This window comes from Prionailurus bengalensis, chromosome B1 (assembly GCF_016509475.1).
Source record: "Prionailurus bengalensis isolate Pbe53 chromosome B1, Fcat_Pben_1.1_paternal_pri, whole genome shotgun sequence".
In the NCBI taxonomy this organism is placed as follows: domain Eukaryota; kingdom Metazoa; phylum Chordata; class Mammalia; order Carnivora; family Felidae; genus Prionailurus; species Prionailurus bengalensis.
This window is the reverse complement of record NC_057344.1, coordinates 164,159,585-164,179,600: the sequence shown is the minus strand read 5'-3', so window position 1 is coordinate 164,179,600 and position 20,016 is coordinate 164,159,585. Positions and strand designations below refer to the sequence as shown.

Below are 20,016 nucleotides of genomic sequence, written 5' to 3'. Positions count from 1 at the left end.
CTCTGAACCCGTTAAAGAATAACTCCCCATCCACTCTCCTCCCAGCCCCTGGTAATCTCTGTTCTACTTTCCGTCTCTATGAATCTATTCTAGGAACCTCATACAAGTGGAATCCTACGGTACTTTGTCCTCTGACTTATGTCACTCAGCATGATGTCTTCCGGGTCCATACATGCGGTAGTATCGAGCAGACTTTTATTCCTTTTTAATGTTGAATAATCTCCCGCAGGATGTACACACCACATTTTCTTCATCCATTCACATCCATCAGTGGACACTGGGTTGTTTCCATCTTCTCACTATTGTGAATAACACTGCTATGAAAATTGCTGTACACACTGATGGGTTTTAGTAGGAGCCTACAAAACCCCAATAACCAGAAATTGCACAGTGGGAGAAACAGGTTTAAAGTCTCCCCTAAATTTGTGGTTATAAACTTGGCCACCCATTAGAAGCACCTGGGATGTTTTAAAAAATTCCCCATTCTCAGTCGGTTGTGCATCCGACTTCGGCTCAGGTCATGATCTCGCAGTTTGTGAGTTTGAGCCCTGCATCGGGCTCTGTGGGGAGAGCTCGGAGCCTGGAGCCCGCTTCGGATTCTGTGTCTCCCTCTCTCTCTGCCCCTCCCCTGCTTGTGCTCTGTCTCTCTCTGTCTCTCAAAAATGAATAAATGTAAAAAAAAAAAAAAATTAAAAAACAAAATTCCCAATGCTCATACTGCACTCCAGACTGATATCAGATTCCCTGGAAATGGGACCCAGGAATCAGTATCTTGTGTAAATCTTACCAGTTGATTCTAATGTGCAGCCAAGCTTGAGAACTCGTGCCCTGAACAGTATATTGGTAAACATAGCTTCACCTCAAGCTCGTTTCCCTTCCCTATAATCTCTAAATCATACTTAGGCTTTCCTAGACCTTCAAATCCAATTTAGCTGAATTAACTTCATTTTTGTATTTTCAAGATCTGCTAAGCCAAAGCACTTCACTTTGTAATTTAAGTGTGAAGGACGCCTGGCTGGCTCAGTCAGTAGAGCACGCAACTCTTGATCTCAGGGTTATGAGTTCAACCCCCACGTTGGGCGTGGAGGCTACTTTCAATTAATAATTAATTAATTCATTAATTAACAATATAATTTAAGTCTGAATGGGAGGGAAATCTCAGATCTACCTATCATTATTAAAGGAATGTTTGCTCCTATCGGAGACAAGATGAATATATTCAAATATGTTTTAAAAACACTTACGCAATTTGATCCAATAATGAAACGCTAGACACATCCTCTTTAACTTCAGGACTCAAGGTGTATTCCCACTGACACAATGATTCAATATTGCTTTGGAAATTCTGTGTTAATATAATGAAACATGAAAAGAGAAAAGCACCATTATTCATATGTGATGTAGGTGATATTCCTAGAAAATCCAAAGGAATCAGCTGGAAAATATCCTGGAGATATAAAAATAGGTAAATGGCAATAAAAAAAAGATAAAAGTCAATAGGATCCTTGTATGACCAGTAAGAGACCAATAAGAGATCTAATCTATAACAGTCACAAAAATATAAAATACTTCAAACAACAAAAGATGTAGTATATATTCGTGTGGTTATAAACCATATTGGGGAGTGCCTCAGAGATTGGCCTGTAAACCAGGCTGCCACCCTTAGTGGCTGTAGAAACTGGGAATTTACTTAACCTCCCTGTGATTTAGTTTATCTATCTGTAACATTGAGATAACAATAGTGCCTACCTCACAGAGCTGGGAAAATTACAAGTTGAAAATGTAGAGTGCTTAAAACAGTCCCTGCTACATAGTAAGTATCCTTTCAGTGTTAGCTTTTAACTTTATTACTGGGAGTCTTTTGAAAAAGGAATTGAATAGATGGAGACCTATGACTTTTTTTTTTTTTTTTTTTTTTTTTTGAGAGAGAGCGAGAGCGCGAACAGGAGCACAAGCAGGGGAGGGGCAGAGAGAGAGGGAGAGGGAGAATCCCAAGCAGGCAGCGTGCTGTCAGCACAGAGCTTGAGGGAGGCAGAATTGTTCCCATGAGCCATGAGATCATGACCTGAGTGGAGATCAAGTCCGATGCTTAACCAGCTGAGCCGCCAGGTGCTCCACACAGCATATTCTTAAATAGAGTGAGTTTACAGGAATAAAGGATGGAGGGAGACAGAAAATAAATAAACATCGGATGACCAGGTATATAAGAAATAGGTTCTGAAACTTGATGCTAAATATTTTTATGTCTGTTTTCCCTCTTGAATTTATCACTGCATAATGTGTATAAATTATGCAATTTTTATTTTCCTGCAAGCCCAATTGAATATATAGAGAATGCTAAATATAAAGAGAAAATTTATTTTTTTAATTTTTTTTATTTTTTAAAAAATTTATTTATTTTTATTAATTTTTTTTAACGTTTATTTATTTTTGAGACAGAGAGAGACAGAGCATGAACGGGGGAGGGTCAGAGACAGGGAGACACAGAATCTGAAACAGGTTCCAGGCTGTGAGCTGTCAGCACAGAGCCTGATGTGGGGCTCAAAGTCACGGACCGTGAGATCATGACCTGAGCCGAAGTTGGCCGCTTAACCGACTGAGCCACCCAGGAGCCCCGAAAATTTATTTTTTAATTCACATGGATTAGAATATAAAAGAATGCCCAGAGGAGCGGAGGACTATTATCAGCTTTTACAACCTATTATGGAGCCATTTCAGAATAGCAGTCATATAGCAGAAGTCTGCTTCAGTGAAAAAGAATCCAGAAAGAGATGCAACTCCAATTTAAACTTTTTAAAAGTTTATTTATTTATTTATTTACTTATTTATTTTTGTAATATTATTTTTAATGTTTATTTACTTTTGAGAGAGAGAGAGCAAATGGAGGAGGGGCAGAGAGAGAAGGAGATGCAGAATCCAAAGCAGGTTCAAGGCTCTGAGCACTCAGCACAGAGCCCGATGCTGGGCTCGAACCCATGGACCACAAGATCATGACCTGAGCTGAAGTCGGACGCTTAATGGACTGAGCCACCCAGGTGCCCCATCACAGCTCCAATTTAAAAGAGAAACAGAAAACCTGGTTGTATAAGATTTTTCAAAATCACAAAGGTAAGGAAAACTAATGAATATATTTTGATAACTGATTCAAAATTTGAAAACAAATAGTCTATAGGTAAGAAATTAAATATAAAAGCTTAAATTTATGGAGAATTCTTAGTAGACAATTTTTGAAACACATCTGTGGAAGAAAAGTCCATTTCTCTCTGCTTTGAAGAACTCAACAGAAAGGGCTGGAATATCTGAATATCTAGTACAACTTTAAATATCTATAAAATGGAAAAAGAAAAGCACAATAGCAGAATGGGAGGTTTGAAAATCAAGTTTGACACAAAGTTAATCCCTCACTTCTCTTTATCTCCACTTCTACAGTCCTGGCTATAGAATCTCTTACCTTGGCCTCTGAAATAACCCTTCCTCCAGCTGGTGTCTCTGCTGCCTCCTTTCTCGGCAAGACAGGCTGGGTGATCCTTATAATTTTTTTTATTTTGTTACTTTTTAAATGTCTATTTATTTTTGAGACAGAGTGCATGCACCAGTGGGGGAGAGGCGGAGAGAGAGAGGGAGACAGAGGATCCAAAGCCGGCTCTGCGCCGACAGCAGAGAGCCTGACGCGGGGCTCGAACTCCCAAACCCTGAGATCATGACCTGAGCTGAAGTTGGGTGCTCGACTGACTAGGCCACCCAGGTGCCCCCTGAGCGATCCTTTTTAAAGGATCATTGCTTTTCTGAAGCACTTAAATGAAAGTCACAACCCCTAGTCAGGCTGACACAGCACATGACCACTCTACCTTCTCCTACCTAGTTTCAGTGGCTGAACTGTCCCACTTGAATCTTTATACCAGCTGTTTCCTCTGCCTGGAATACTCTTCCTGGCCCCCATCTCCATAAGGCTGGATCCTTTTTGTCCTTTGGACCTCAGCTTAAATTTTTCTTCCTCCACAAAACCTTATCTGAGACCCCAGCTTAAAGTAATAATGAAACTAACATTTATAAATTATTCTTCTATATGTCAGGCATTTTCTGACACTTTGTGTGCAAAGCTCATACTATCTCACAAAAACCCAGTGAGATAGTTTATTATTTGTCAAAAAGAGCGTTTATTATTACTTATTTATGCTTTTATGCTTTCTTGCCAGACGCCTTCGGAACAGGTGCTTTCTGACCCTTCAGAGCCTTTGGAGGCACTGCCTTCTGGCCTGCAGCGTTCAGGACAGGAACATTCTAGGCTGGAACCTTCTTGCCCACAGCAGCCATCTTTTTTGCTGGCACCCTTGCAGCAGCTGCTGAAGCCGCACCCTTAGCAGCAACTGCTTTTTTGGGGAGAAGCTTTCAGGAGAGTTGCTTTTTGTAGCTTCCTAACTTCAAGCTTGGTTATTCTGTTCCTCATTTTCTTTGCCTTCATGACTTTGTAATGATCAGAATCTGTCATCTTGGCTTTCCTTTCTCTGGTTTCAATTTTCTTGGCCCATCTCGTGGCTGCCCGTTTGATATCTGCCTTCTGCCAGGCTTGTCAGACATACTTCTGGCAGGCACTGTGAGGGAACTTGACGACAGAGTCAGTGAGCGGCATGCACTTGAAAGGCACAGCCTGTCTCCTCACCTGACACAAAGGTCCATCAGCCAAAGCCCTGTTCTGGTCAATACCATCTACGATCATGAACAGCTTCCCAGCGTGAGGCCCAAGGGAGACGTAGGCCACCCTGGCCAATCTCCATGAAATGCTGTGCTGGCGGCATTCGGCGAGAAGCTGGATTTTATTTTTATTATCATTCCCATCTTATAGTAAGGAAACTGAATCCCCAGCAAAGGTATGCAAAGATCCCGATACAACTGAAAGACTAGCTTGTCGCAGATTTCACTTAATTGCTCTGCTGGGTATAAGGTAGCCTGCCAACTACTCATAATCACATCACTCTGTTTTTATTTTTACTTTTTTGAAGTGTGATTTGTTTGTTTGTTTTTCTTCTCTTGATCGAATGTGAGCCTTAATTCTGTTTTGTTCACTGCCGTGTGTTCTGGACCTAAAACAATGGCTAGCACATACTCAACTACCGTTTGTTGAATGAATGGATGAGTAAATAAGCAGATAATCAGGAAATTGCTGAACTTGATGAAGAAAACATACAGGATTACGAAAGGACAAAAGGATCGTTTTAAAATTCTCGTTCAAAAGTTTACTCTGAAAAAAAAAAAAGCCCACCTTTTTACTCTGAATTATAGATTCACAGAAAGTTGCAAAAATATTCACCCACATTCCCCCAGTAGCAAAACTATAATATCAAAACCAGGAAATTAACATTGGGGGTGCCTGGGTGGCTCGGTCTGTTGAGTGTCTGACTTCGGCTCAGGTCATGATCTCACAGCTTGTGTGTTGGAGCCCCAAGTCAGACTCTGTGCTGACAGCTCAGAGCCTGGAGCCTGCCTCAGGTTCTGTGTCTCCCTTTCTCTCTGCCTCTCCCCCACTTGTGCTCACATGCTCACTCTCTTAAAAATAAATATTAAAAAAAATTTAGAAAAAAGAAAATTAACATTGGTATATGCATGACAGTGTTCCATGGTTTTATGTGTTTTGTCATGTGTAGATTCATGTAACCACCGTCACAAGCAAGACACGGAATTATGTCACCACAAGGATCTCCTTCAAAAATAGATTATTTTGAAAATATAATAATATTTGGAAAAATTTGGAAATTTTGGAAAATTGAGAAAATCCACATTTTCCTTAACAATTTTTTTTTTCATTGTTTATTATTTTTGAGGGAGAGAGAGACAGAGAGCAAGCAGGGAAGGGGCAGAGAGAGAGGGAGACACAGAATCGGGAGCAGGCTCCAGGCTCTGAGCACTCAGGACAGAGCCTGGCGCGGGGCTCAAACTCACAGACTGCAAGATCATGACCTGAGCTGTGGTTGGCCGCCCAACTGACTGAGCCACCCAGGCGCCCCAACAATTATTTTTATTATACATGTTTTCCCACAGTTGTTACTACTTTGTGCTATAATTTTTTTTAACGCTCAATGGACATCCTCTTAATCTTTGATTTTTGCAGATCTCTTGGTTTGAAAGTTACATTCTACAAAATTGTTGCAAGGTAATAATGCAACTGTTCCTCCTGAAATATTCCTTTGCAGGAGTGCTGGTTAAGACTGCTACATTTAAATACTCTATCTTCTATAAAGTCACAATGTAATCATCACAATAAAAAGTATTTGTTCCCCAGTCTTCCATCTGTGTAACACAGAATTGAGTGAGGAACTGACTTCATTTCCTTTAAGTAATTTAAGTGGTTTTCTTGATCACTTTCATTTTGTACTTAGATTATCTAGATCCCAATGATGGATCAACTTTTAAAGAGGTTATCTATATACCTATTCATTTATGATATATATATGTATGTGTGTGTGTATACCTGTTCATATATGATAAAATAGTTCATTGTTTCCGGAAAAAAAAATAGACTGACGTGAAAAGCTGGGGTTCAGGAGTGAGTGGTCAAGAAAGAATTCTTGAGACATCTTTGGTGCAAAAAGTTGGTCTTCCTAAAGGGGACAGGACCTGTGGGCAGAAAGAGCTGCATTGGGTATGTGAGGAGTGGCTGATTACACACTTTTAAGTCAGGAGGGGGTTAGGGATCGCATAAGTCTCTAAGGAATTTGGAAGCAACGTTTCCAGGACCTTGAGGGGCTGGGTGTTGTTGGGAAAAGGTAATTTATTACTGTAGCAAAACCTTAGTCATGAGACCCTTCAGATGTGTATCAGTGGGCCATATACATATACATGTACATGGAGGATGATTGCTAACATATATCTTGGTGGGGTGGGTAGAGTTAAAGGAAGTTTCTAATGGGATTTTTTTTTACATGATCCTGGAGGTTGGGCTAATGTCAAGCTAAGGTTGCCTTTTTCCTCTAGCAAAGTATTAACATCGAGGCAGCTTAGCTCCTTGAGGAAGGTCGCTCTGCCTGTCCCAAGTACTTGTCAATGGGCTGCAAGTTATAAGGAAGTTTAATTTTTTCTGTATTTCTTTTGCCTTTGTTCTCCACATCACAGAGGAGTTGAAGAAATCAGTATGAACTAATTTATTTTACTATGTCTAGACATAGAAATATAGGTACCAACGCATATACATGGATTCATGGACACAGATTTTCTAGCTTTGTCCATCAAGGGTGGGCACCCTAATAGCAGTGGCAATGAGCATACCTTGTACCCTGCTTTTGGGTTTCTCAATAACATTATCAGGAAAAGGAACCATGGTTCCTTGGAATATGATGGGTCCTGAGGCTGGGCAGGAAAACCATAAGGTGAGGCTGGAGCATCTTGATGCTCCAGGAAGGAAGTGTGAAACATAAAACAAAACAAAGGACGGGAGTATGTCAAAAGGATGTGGGAGCCAACTTGAAAGAGCTCTCAGAGGACATAGCTGGGACAATTTGAGCAATAGTAAAAATGACAGTCCTGCATTACAACCAAAGAACAATGTATATATCCAAGAGTCCATACTGATAAAAATGACTGAAACAAATCTTACTGGCAGTAGAATTTCAATTAATAAACAGAGAAGTAGAAAACCACCACGTAAAGGCCACAATGATAATTGCAGTGGCATGATCTACTGTTAACGCTACAATTTTGACAGTTCAACTTTAAAAAGAAACAGGGCATTTGCACAATACTTCGATTTTGATGTTTTCAATTCAGGCTACCAAAACTTCTAAAATGGTATCATTTTGCAAACAAAACACTTAAGAACAAGGTCTTTTGGAGAGCCACCTTAGTCCTATTTGTAGATTTAAGACATTGAAATCATTCACCACAGTAACAATCACTTGGAGGATTAGTGTTAATACTAAAAGAATTGATTACAATGGCTCTTGATTTGTGGCATCTTTGAGTCTCAGTAAATGTTGATAAATAATTCAGTGAATTGCTAAAACATCTGGTGAGCCTTTTGAGTTGGCTAATAAATAATGAACTCTTTTCCCAACCAATGTATTGTGTTCGGCTGAATAATGGATATTTTCCCTGTAAGTTTCACATATCAAAAATGTCTTTGGGTCCATCATTAGTAAACTTGAAACTATTTTCTAGGACTGTCCATCCCCTACAAACTTTAAATATGGAAGCAGGAAAGCCTATCTTCTAACCCAATAATGTGGGGCTTAACATATTTCAGAACCATTCATGTTATTTGATAAGACTATCTTTCCAACAGACATTTTCTATCATGCCAATGACCGCACTCTCCTTTCACTTAGTCATTGGCATTGTGGAATACGCGTTTAATAAATACATTTGTAAGTACGTATGAGGTTTCGGATGTACCTGACTACTTGAAGGGAACAAAGCAAGCCAGAACAAGAACTCCAACTTTTATAATCAACTTTATTCAAAAGTTTTCACATTTACACCTGACAAAAGTCGATGCAAAAGTTCAAATCTGCCAGAGACGCATATTGGCTACAGGTGAACTCAATCTTACATTTAGTTAAGCAATGCCCATGGTCAACTGTGAGGGCTTTGCACGCATTCTTTCATCTCACCACAACCCTCTTCACTGTGATTCCACAAATACACCTGTCTTTGTGAAGCTTACATTCTGGCAGAGAGCAGACAGCAGGCGCACAAGCAAACAAATAATCTAGTTTTGTCTTAAACCTCTTTAACACTGACTATGAACACTGAATCCAAGGGCCAGTGGCTATCAACCTTCTATTATGAAATTAGTAACAGACTCATTTTTATGGCCAAAAAAGCTAAGTAAGCAGTACTGGCCCTACCCACCCTTACTGTTTAATTCCATTTTACAGAAGAAAATTGAGGTTACTATGAATCTAGATTTCTTTTCCCCATATTTTCCCTGGACGGCTTAACACTTGTGCCACTCTAACACAGCACCCTGCATCCGTCATCTGCCTTATGAACCACATACCACACCGGATGCTGAGCCCTGCATGCTTATCTTCCAGTGGCTTCTCTAGTTTCAATGCCAAGAGTTCAGCCACATTTTGCTTAACACACACAGGGAAGGAACTGTTATTACGCTCTGTCTCACTGGACTAGGCTGTTTCTTCAATCTTTTGACAACACTACTATGAACAATAAACCCACTTCTAAGATGTACCCAGAATTACTGGGTTTATGTTGCATAACTCGTAAGAATTATTTTCTATGAAAAAGTTGTCAATTTGCTAAAATGTTCATCAGTTTGTTTATATGCAACTTTTAAAAAAGGGGGTGAGACTCTCACTGCCCATGCCTCTTATATGTAATCACCTTCATTAGCTTCTGACTTATCCTTTCTGAGTGGTCTATTGGCAAAACTGAGTAAATCTACATATATACGCATGTATACTTTATTTCCTCTGCTTTATGAACGGCAGTGCACCAGATACCCTGTTGTGCACCTTGCTCTTGTTTTTAGGAATAATGTAATCTTTAACATGTCATCTACCCTTGGAGTTTATTCACCTACAAACTGGAGAGGATTCTATAGAAAAATGTAAGGACCTCACCACAGGACTGGGCAGATGACGCGTTCAATACAGTAAATGCTGCCCCGTCTCTACAATCCTATCCTCTGCCTCTGCCCATGGGAAATCAGACGGCTACCATTCACCCCAGACAAACCTCCCCTTTAGACTGGAGATTAAACGCACACGGGCAACCAGGAGAGCACATCAAATCCTCCCAGCTATTAAAGGGTTTACAGCCTCCTCCTGAAGGGAAAGTCTTCAGTTATTAAACACACAGGTTCAAATGGTTGAGGGCCTACGAATTAACAGACTGATAGGAGCAACATTTATCATATATGTATGTGGAAGCATGTTAAGGGCCGCCACTGAACAGCCAGGGATAAGGTTTTATATACCAGCTTAATGGGATGGGGAGTGGGTATTAAGGCTTCAGTGGAAAGTATGGAAGGTGCAGTTAGGACTTATTTACACAATTCTTCGGATGCCCAGATACCAAGTCAGGCTCCTCCCTTACAAAAGGCTCCCTGGAGAGAGGGTTAGGACAGCTGAATTCTCAGAAAGGCCTGCTTTACTCATCAAAGAGAAGTCTGAAGTAGGCCTCCTTCTGCAGCTGCTGTTTGTTCAGATGCTGTCAGTGCAAAGGAGTCTTGATGCCCTTCGGGTGGGGCTGGTCCCCTGGTTTCCTTGTTTGAAACCTCACATGAAGTTCCACAGGCAAGGAGCCCTGTGTAGTGCTGTGAAGAGGACACTTGGGCAGGAACTCGGGAGGTGAGAGATCTGCGAACGGCAACACAGATGAGAACAATGATGAAGCCGAGCAGAACAAATCCAAACATGTGGCCCCAATGTCCACTGAACCAGTCTCTCACTCCTGAGACGAGGTCAGTCCAATTAAAGGCTAATTCCCTCATTCGACGTCGACTGTCGATCCGTTCCTTCACACTGTTCAAAAGAAACCTCACTTCTTTTGACTTGTTTACATAGAGGCAGCACTGGTTGCCAACGATCGTACACGTTCTTCCTTGTTGAGCAGCCGATAGATCCAGATGGTGATTTTGGAGTGCAGAGAGTAAGCTGCTAACTCTTGACTGGCGCGCCTCCGAGGTCTGCACCGTGGCAGCCAATCCTTGTTCGGTGGCTTTGGAAATGTTTAGAATTGCTTCTTCTAGATCAGAAGTTCCCAATCTTGAAAAAAGGGCCCTTAACGAATTGGGGTTGTGATAAACGGGTGGAGGGTCTATGACGTCTCGTTGCGTACGTCTGTGTGGTGCTACTTTATGTATTAAGGAGCCCACATCTGTAATTTGGCTACCATTGAAAGCGGGATACTGGCTGATGGAAGGTGCCAGGTAGCCGAGTCCACATCGCCCTGACCAGTTAGGTGGGAACTCCTTATATACTTTATTACCACATAAGATAAAAAGACCAGAGTTGTTCACGGACAAGGTCAGAGTGGACCGTGTGACCCACCAGGCTGGCATCGGGTGTCCACCATGACCTTTGACATTAGTTATGTTGGCATCTGCACATCTCCATTTACCATGTGCCTCTGTCAGCCTATAAGAACAAAACAAGTTGCGAAATATCTGGTATAGAAGACCTTTGGTTTGATTCTGGCAGCTATGGAGATAGGTGTCATTACCTAACCAGGTCATTCCAGAATTTTGGTCCACCCATATGTAGTCTTGGGTATTGGGCAGACCGACTAGGGGAAAAGGTGAGCTGTTCCAGGTCCCAGTCGTGTGGCCTGCAAACCAGGAATATTGTCCAGTGACTAGGCAAACATTTGCATCATAATAATCAGTCTTGGACTCATTTGCAACATCTATAGAAGGTCTGAAGGTGCCATCTGTGGAATCAAACCATACTGTTTGATTACAGTATTGTTTTGGTACGTCACCTAGGAAGGGTCCAGTGCCATTTTTGTTTTCAATGCAAACAAAAATTTCCCTCCAAAAGTCTCACCTGAGTTAATGACAGACCTTGAGCTTCCGCAGAAGTTTCCCAATGCCAAAGTACTCTACCATAGGAGGAAGTAGAGTGATTGTGTCCTCTTGTTTGTGGATACCATTCCCTTTTATGCATCCACTGTCCAGAATGGGTCCACCAGGTGCTTACATGGGCAGGAACAAAAACTAATTCAGGTTCTTGTGCGTTATCTAGGTGTTGACATAACCAGCAGTCAGATAAATTCGCTAAGGCGGCCAGGGTTTGGAAGAGGGGTGGGAGTGGGTACTGGGATTGTGCTAGAATTGTTGAAAAAGCAATAACGGTTAGCTGAAGCAAGACACAGTTTGAAAGGGAGCCCATAGTGGAGGGACAGAGGGAGACAAGATTAAGACAAGCAAGCTCCACCCAACCTTTCTATAAATAAAAGAGGTTTGTTTTTGTTTTTAATTTCTAGGTCAGAGAACTTCCCAAGTCCGGGAGAGAGGCTTCAAGGGAAGATAAATGAAGACAACGTTCTTGATCCAAGATCTTGGACAAAGCTGCCTACTTCATGGTGTCATCTGCTTCTGGAACCTGGGAATCCTCAACTTGAGGTCACTCGTATGGATGGCCTTCTCACTACCATGTAGGTGTTGATCTGGATCTAGCTTGGTGTGTCTCATGTGAATCCAGGAAGATTTTTATTTCGAGGGCAGTGTTAGCAGTCCTTCTAAGGCCTCTTCCCAGTGAGGTCATAATGCATGTTTTCTTCTAAAAACTTTGATGGATGCTCCAACCCCTGGTAGAAAGGTATGGCAAGGCTATTTAGTAAGTGAAGATCATGTGTTTTTCACCTGTTGATGATATGCTCCAATAGTTCTCTCTACATAACTGTCTAAGTACTGTTCGCTCAAGGGCCCATAATGCTCACCCAAACAAGGAATGGAAGCAGCCCTGGGTGTTAACGCCCGAGGTCGTGAAACCCCCCACAAGAGACCACCAGAGTCGTAAGTCAAAGCCAAGCGGCAAGGGTCGTTTATTGCAGGTTCGAACCTGGACCTCCGCGCACTCGTTGCCAGTGACGCTAAGAGGCCCCGATCAGGGTTGGTACAGCGTTTTTATAGACAGAGACAAATAGCATAGGGGAGGTTTCAGATTATGGGGGGCCTGATTAGTTGACTTTAAAGTAAGGACATTTGTTGTTCTCTGATTGGGCGTCCTTTGTCTGTCCTTTGGCGGGAAGGCTTTGTCCTTACTTGTGGCGGGAGAAAAAAGGGGAAGGGGGAAGGGGAGGAATGTGTTAAGCAAGCAAGATTACAGAAGCGAGAAAATGCTGGTTAGTAAGTATTTTCATAATCTTAGGGTATTGCAAACTAAGTCTAGAAAAATGTAACGGTGCTCACATCGAACAATAGACAAGACATACAAAATTTTAAATTCATTTTCTGCATGGGGTGACCAAAAACGGGTCAATTTCAAGTATTCTGGACCTGTTGTTTCTACCCAGTGAGGTGTGGCTCCAGAAGCTTTATGACCTTTGTGAGCCAGTGTCTTCAGATGTTCTCAATTTACAGTCTCACTCTCATAGGTTGTTCCTTCTTCAGTGACAAATACCAACACTTGAACTGAAAGTACCATCAATGTTAAGCTTGAATCCACCATTTGTGCTCTGAGATGTGTTAAAATATCACAAGGGTGCTTGAACCGAAAGAAAAATTTCCTCTGGTTCCGCTGTGACTCCAGACAGGATCCAGAGAGGAGTTTTACAGTCTCATCCCTGGGTTTTATGGAGACTTACTTTACCCTTCTGTGTTAGCCTCTTAAGGCACTGCGTCAACCTTAAAAGGGCACAGGAAAGGGCGGTCTGGGGTTTTACAGGCTTCTCTACGACCCCTGCTCTCTTCTCCCGACAACACCCCCTGAACCTCAGCGGTTTCCAGGGCCAAGTCGGAAAACCCACCGGAAGCAGTTGTCCTGCGGGGGGTGGGGGAGCCGGGAACTTACATGCCCTCTATCCGAAGGGGCAGCCAATTGGGGGGCCTTGGAACCAAGCACGTGGGAACCCCCGGTCGCCATTGGCCACGTGCTCCGGGCCGAGCGCCTCGCTTTTCCCTCCTGGACGGGGACATACCTGAGCCTGTAAGTCAGGCCGCTGCAGCCCCGCACACGTCGGAGACCGACTCCGCAGGCCCCGGGTCGGGCTCCCGCATTCGCAGGCGGGGGCCGGGCCCCGAACCCGCCGCAAAGCAGCCGCCACTGCGGCCGCGCCCTGGGGGAGCAAAGCGCAAGATGGTTAGGGCGCCCGGGCCTGCCCGCGGGGAAGCCTCCCGGCGGCTATGCCTCGCGTGGCCCCGGGACGGGCTGGACGGCCCGCCCCCCGGGTCGCCGAGGGCTGCTCTACCCCTCCGTTCTGGCCGCCGGGAGCAGCGGAGCTCCGGGCGGGCAAAGCTCGAAGGAATGCGGGGCGAGCGCAGCCCCACCCGGGCCCGGAGGCCGGGCGTTCTCCCCGCCGCAAGGGACCTGAGAATCGAGCCCCACTCATCGCCGCACTCCGTGAGACACAAAAGCCCGCGAACACCAGAGACCCAGCCAGAGGCCGGGGCTAGAAAGTAGGCAGCCAATCCCCGGGAAGGGGGCGGGGAAAGGACGAGGCGGTGGGGGAGAGCAGCCAATCCTAGGGAGGCCTGGGGCGGGGTGGCAGGGAGAGCAGCCAATCCTCGAGAGGGCGGGGGCGGAAAGGGGCGGGCCCGGTCATTGGCGCCCAAGGTCTCAGCGCGTGGGACTTTCCTCTCTGGCTTAGACTGGGAGACTAGTATAGTTCCTTTTTGGAGCTTGAGAATCGGGACGGGAGAATGGCGTCCCTCAAGACCCTCGTGGATGTGATTCTCTCAGGCCAACGTTCCTTCCTCGGGGACTGTCCTGGAGAGGCTTTGGCCCTTACCTCTCCCCAGCTCAGCCCCTGGGCCACAGCTCTGGGTCATACAGCCTCCTAAAATCCTGAGCTGTTCTTTACTGTGCCACATTTTTATCACATTTGAGTGCCTGCTGTGTGCCATGCACGTTTCTAATCCTTAAATGGATGAAACAAAAGCCTTAGATGTTACAGTGGAGAAGAAAAATCAAGACAAAAATACCCAATATATCTTAGGGTGACAAATGCTAAGGAGAAAAACGTAAGTATTTTATTATTAAGAAGAAGAATGTTGTGGGGGATGGGAATAGGGCTTTTCAAACCCTTCAGCTTCCCAGTCCTTCCTCCCAGTCCCTGAATGAGCCTGCAGCAGTGGTTTAACTGCTATCCAAGCTGCCCCTTGCTAATGTTGACCAACCAGCCATTTCTGTGTTTATCTCATTGTTATCTCTTTTCTTCCCTCTCTTTGTAAACTTAAATTTACATTTTGGGGCGCCTGGGTGGCGCAGTTGGTTAAGCATCCGACTTCAGCCAGGTCACGATCTCGCGGTCCCTGAGTTCGAGCCCCGCGTCAGGCTCTGGGCTGATGGCTCAGAGCCTGGAGCCTGTTTCGGATTCTGTGTCTCCCTCTCTCTCTGCCCCTCCCCCATTCATGCTGTGTCTCTCTCTGTCCCAAAAATAAATAAACGTTGAAAAAAAAATTAAAAAAAAAAATTTACATTTTATTTTTCCCAAGTTATTTTAACCTCGTAAAACATGCATATTTTCATAATAGAGTTAAGGCCAGGGGTAAGGGGAACAGCGATTATGAAATAAAGTGGAAAGAGACATGCTCAGTCCTTGGGAGCCCGTAGCCTCCTATTGGGATGTGTTTGTTTATTTATTTATAGAACCCATATGAGTTGAGAACCTAACATAGGCCAAACGCTGCGCTAGACCTGGAGGTATACAGATAGTGAGGGGGAAAAAACCCCAAAATGTGAACCTCGCCCTGGTGGAAGGGTCTAGTGGGTAAAATAGACATTAATAAAAGAATCACATCAAAAATGTAAAATTAGCACTTAACAAGAGTTACAATAGTAATCAAAGACTCAGCTTTTGATTAAGCAGAAAACTGAAGACAAGTTTATGGGGCAAAGGAGAGGACCCACGGCTATAGTTCCACACAGAGGGGAATGCATGTGCAGAGTGTGTGTTCTAGGAAAGAGCTCAGTGCTTTCATGGAATTGCAGGAAGGCTGCTGTGACTTCTGCACACAACGCCAAGGGCGGGGGGCGGGAGGGTGGTGTGTGGAGAGAAATACAGGACGAGGCATGATATAAACTGGGCTGCAGTGGGGGATGTGGCCGGAGATGCTGGTGGCTGCCAGAACATGCCAGAGCCTGAAGTCCGTAAATGATGCTTATTGATAATGTGTTGTATAGATGTATGTCAATAAAACATTGCTGTTGGCAAGGCTGGCGTGCGTCAGGCCAGCGTGTTAAAGATATTAAGAGCTAACCTTCTTGGCGCCCTTTACTACCTGCTCTGTATGTGTATTGAGCCGCGTAGATGATCTCATTTAATCCTTTTACCTGCCCACTGGGTGCAGCAGGCGTGATGAAATTCCTCATTTTGTTCCTGAGGATCCGCATCGTGCTAATATTTTGTGAGAACTACTCTATTCCCAGTGTAGTAGTATAGATGGCTGCTGGACACGTTAGGGTTTCTAAGCACATGCGAAACACTAGCAACACTGACTTAAGTTCCACTGCAACACTCGTACATTAACGCACAAACGTAGGGGAGGAAACGAAAATCATAGTTGCAGTGGCCAGATGGTGGACACAGGATGGCAGCATGGAATTCTCAACTTCTGAAACTTGGAAGGTGCTTTTTCTTAAAAGTGATTGCGGGATTTAATTTAGAACTCTTTTAAAATCCAGAGTTGTAGTAAGGCAGCTATGTTAGAGGTTGCATGTTGACCAGCTGACCCTAAGCAATCGTGCTGCGGTCCTATCGTGTTTGATTATATTGGATTTTAAATACTGCTTTTTCTTAAAAGAATTCTTTAAAATGATTACATGCTACCTATTTTGTTTAGCACCCAATGGAGCCTATGAACTTACTGTATAAATGAGTTTTGGTTGGTCAGTTAAACTAATTAGCATTAGGTACCCAGTTGAAAGTACAGCCATGATGAACTATTTAATTCTATTAAGGAAAATTGAATGAAGAGGCAGCCTCCTTCTTCTGTAGCACAATTTTAATGAGACTGCTTGGGTTGAGGCCTGTTCTATATCAAAAAAGGAACATGAATGCTTTCAGGTTCTATTTTTGGCTCTACCACGGGCTTTGCTATTATACCCAGAGCAAGACGAAACCTGTTACTTTTTTTCCATTTGCAAAATAAATGTAGGCAGTGCTTTTAGCCTTTTTCACAGGAGTGGCAGGATTAATAAGCGCCACAAATGACCTTGACCTGTTTTGTAAACTGCAGGTGCATTTTTATTGCCATATTTTCATGACAAATGGAGATCGGTTAGTTTCATACTTTTTTCTCCCCCCTGATGAGTTAATATTAAGCTAAAACTTTAAAGTCTGGAATATGTGCTTTATCAGCTGCTCTTCAACATTCCAGTTTCCAAATTCAAACAAAAGGAGAATAAGATAAATCTTTCAAGTGATAAAACAGTAGAAAGGAAGTGAAAGAGTCGCCTTGTAAATGGAGGTCTGCTCATTTTGTTTTCAAAATTGCACTCTGTTTTCAGTAAGATGAGTAAGAATATCTGAAATACATTATTAAAGCCTACGTTGAATGAAGCTGACTTGCTGGAAAACAATAATGTCAAGAGTTGGTGTGTCAGGATGTGGTATCCGTGGGCATTTACCAGTTTGAGAAGTTTGTGATAATATGCTTTTTAGAGTGATTGCTGACCACTCTGGGATCTTTCTATGGATCCCAATGCTGACGCGGTGGACCTGGGATTGACGGTACAAGAGGAAGAAAACACTCTTGCACTTGGGGATTTTGCACAGCTCCAGCTCGTCAGAAGCTTCTTGTATCCATCCTAGGCGACTGTTACTGGTCTACATGCTGTGGGCATGGGCAGCCCTTATTGTGGTGATTAGGTCAGGCACACGTGTGATTGACTTGGTTTTGAAAGACAGCATCCAGGTCAGCGTCACAAGGAACGAAATCGATTACTTCAAATACTGAGCTGGTTCCTGGAAAGTGCGCGATTCCCCACGCCTCCAGGTTCCAGGTAGAGGTGTTTCCAGTAGGGTAACATACCTGTCTGTCTCTGCCCCCTTTCTCACTCTTCTCCAGGGAGGAAGGAGTCCCTTCTCTCACTGATGAGTCTGAAGAAGGAACTGGGCTACGATGGGCAGCCTCCCCCCACGACTCTGAGACCGGCCGACCTGTAAGACCTAATGTGAATTTTGTTTTTTGCAACTGAATCCCTCTAATATATTTGCTTCATGCTTCTGGCTGTGTGGATCCCCATGGTTGTTATTTGGACTCTGGGATGAATGTTACATAAAAATTGAAAATAATCTCTCTTCATAAAATTCTCCCAAATCAACTCTCACCTCATTTCAGTAACTCAGCGTAGAAATTGCCCTTTTAATATGTGCTGGAATTCAGATGAAATTGGACATAACAAATATTCTGTCTTTTGCTCTTGCTCACATTCTCCTGTGGCTGTGGAAGCACAGAGTGAATGTGAAAAGTGTAATGTTTTTACATTTGACCATTGCTGTTCTTGCTTTCATTACAACTGTGATCTGTGTGAGGCCGTATCATTTGATCTAGCACAGTAGCTAACATGTATTTGAAACTCGGCACATATTTGTTGAGTAACGAATAAGTTCAGGGTATTGAGACTGAAAATGTCTCGAAACCATTTTCAGCTATTTCATAGTGCCTTCAATCAATAGCAGAGTCGGTTACTCACAGATGATCTTGTCAAGCCCCAGGGGGTGTTATCCAGCTCATACTGGGCCAGACTCATCATGGAGGCCATGGGTGTGCAGAACTGAGGAAACTGTCCCCCAGTTGAGGGTGCTACCACATTAGCCTGGACCTCACATAAACACATAGCAAAGAAATACGAAATCCCGGCCACACACTTCTGGATGGAAAGAGTTAAAAAGGATAGAGTCCATCTGGACACTGATTACGCAGAAAATACCACCAGCCCTCTGGGGCCTGAAGCTCTGTCCCGGGCCCTCCAATGGCTGTATTATCATCTCTGTCACCGTTAGCCTGCGCCTAATGCACTCCTTTCTAGTAAGTGTACTTCTTCTGACTCCCTGGACCTCTCCATGTCACATACTCCAACTGCCCATCCTTGCTCCAGCTGACCTATCCCCAACATGCTTGCTCTCCTTTCCTAGACCCCTGGGGACTCTCTTTTTCAGCCATATGGAGGAAGGGTGGTCTGTATTTCCATTCATTCACGTAATTGAACGGAAGCCACTAACTGAGCACCCACTGTGTGTTGGGCACTGGGCTATGTGCATGGGCTACAAAAATGATCCAGACATGGTCTTGCCTCTCTGAGAGCTCATAGATGATGTCGTACAGCCAGTGATGTGGTTGAGGTCGCACTGGGCACTTGTGGGGCACCAAAATGAGGCGTTGAAGCAGCCTGGGAAGTGTGCCAGGAGCAAGGCCTCCTTTCTCAAGTTGCCATGTTCCAGAAGAGCTGGAGATTGAACTGGAGAATTTCAAATAGGCCCCAGACCCAGACCAAAAGGCGCTGTGAAGCTGAGCATGTAGTCAGGAGAAGAGGGATAATTAGTTGTGGGTTCTGGAGAGGAGGAAGGAAAGGAAAGTTCTGCAGACAGTACAGAGAATGTCAGGTGTTTAGACTTCCGGGCTTAGAAAGAGCACCAGCCCTCTTTGTGATGGAAACTTGCTGGCACCCTTTTAAAATAGGTGTTAGAGAATCAGGGCTAAGGGGTAAAAAAGTGTCTATTTGCTAAATTCTCTTATAATACCTCAGGAAAAAAATTGTGTGTGTCCTGTGGGCATTTTTACTGCCATTTTAGAGGAGGGTTATAGTTTTCTAACAAGCTTCGTTCATTATAATGCACATACTTGTATCAACAAGTTGAGGAAAAACCTGATTGACATTAATCTCAAAGGTGTTGCTGGGAAGGTGTTTTTGTTTGGTTGTCTTTGAAGTGAAGATCAGAGGTGATTCTTTGTCACCCACAAAACTTTGATGTTTTCCTGAATTACTGCTCACAGCTAGGTCACAAACACCAACATACACAGGCAACATCCACAATCATTTTATGACCACGTGAGAAATTTGTTGAGGAAAATGTAATTTGCTACTGCTCAGCGTGACTTTGAAACGTTCCTGGGTATCCTGGTAGGGAAAACTAGTTCTAGAACAGCAGCATTAACATCCATTAAGAAAGTCTATGTAAAAAAGCGGGTTAACTGACTGCAGTCAAATGCATCAAAGAGGCAAAGAAAGGACTTGCTTTAGTACAGTTGGTGTGGGAGGGAATGAGGCTGTGAGTCTGACCGCTGGGTGTCCTGGACAAGGCTGAGGCTTTGCACCTGGACAGGCGCAGCTTGGAATCCCAGCTCTGTTATTTACTAGTTGTGTGCCCTCAAGAGAAGTACATCCTCTCAGCTTCCTT

The 20,016-nt window shown here is 43.7% G+C and overlaps 1 long non-coding RNA gene, 1 other non-coding gene and 1 pseudogene across 2 annotated transcripts; 1 reads left to right on the top strand and 2 right to left on the bottom strand.

Annotated features, from left to right (window-relative positions):
* Positions 1-4,164: 4,164 nt before the first annotated feature.
* LOC122469386 lies at positions 4,165-14,004 on the bottom strand (annotated as a pseudogene).
* Positions 13,192-13,313, bottom strand: LOC122479295. The gene has a single exon (XR_006296339.1). It is a non-coding gene; the product is annotated as a small nucleolar RNA SNORA26 (small nucleolar RNA).
* Positions 14,005-14,272: 268 nt separating the features above from the next.
* LOC122468328 lies at positions 14,273-17,841 on the top strand. Its single transcript, XR_006293210.1, has 2 exons — positions 14,273-14,635; positions 17,684-17,841. It is a non-coding gene; the product is annotated as an uncharacterized LOC122468328 (long non-coding RNA).
* The last annotated feature ends 2,175 nt before the right edge of the window (positions 17,842-20,016 follow it).